Source organism: Micropterus dolomieu, linkage group LG12 (genome assembly GCF_021292245.1).
Source record: "Micropterus dolomieu isolate WLL.071019.BEF.003 ecotype Adirondacks linkage group LG12, ASM2129224v1, whole genome shotgun sequence".
NCBI lineage: Eukaryota > Metazoa > Chordata > Actinopteri > Centrarchiformes > Centrarchidae > Micropterus > Micropterus dolomieu.
Window position 1 is genome coordinate 38054006 of NC_060161.1, and position 201 is coordinate 38054206.

The following is a 201-nucleotide window of genomic DNA, read 5'->3' on the forward strand; positions in this document are numbered from 1 at the left end:
CATCGGTGCTATCAGAGCTCGAGCCTGCTGTTTGTCCTCCGGGGACGTTGTTGCTCCGGGGCTCCGGGTCCTGGTTGTCCTCCTCCATCCCGCTCTTGGTCCTGGTCTCTGAGATCCTGCAGGTCTCCTCTGTGACTGACGGAGCTCTTCAGGCTGAGTCGCCTCCTTGAAGTGGACAATGCGACCCCCCCCCCCCCCCCA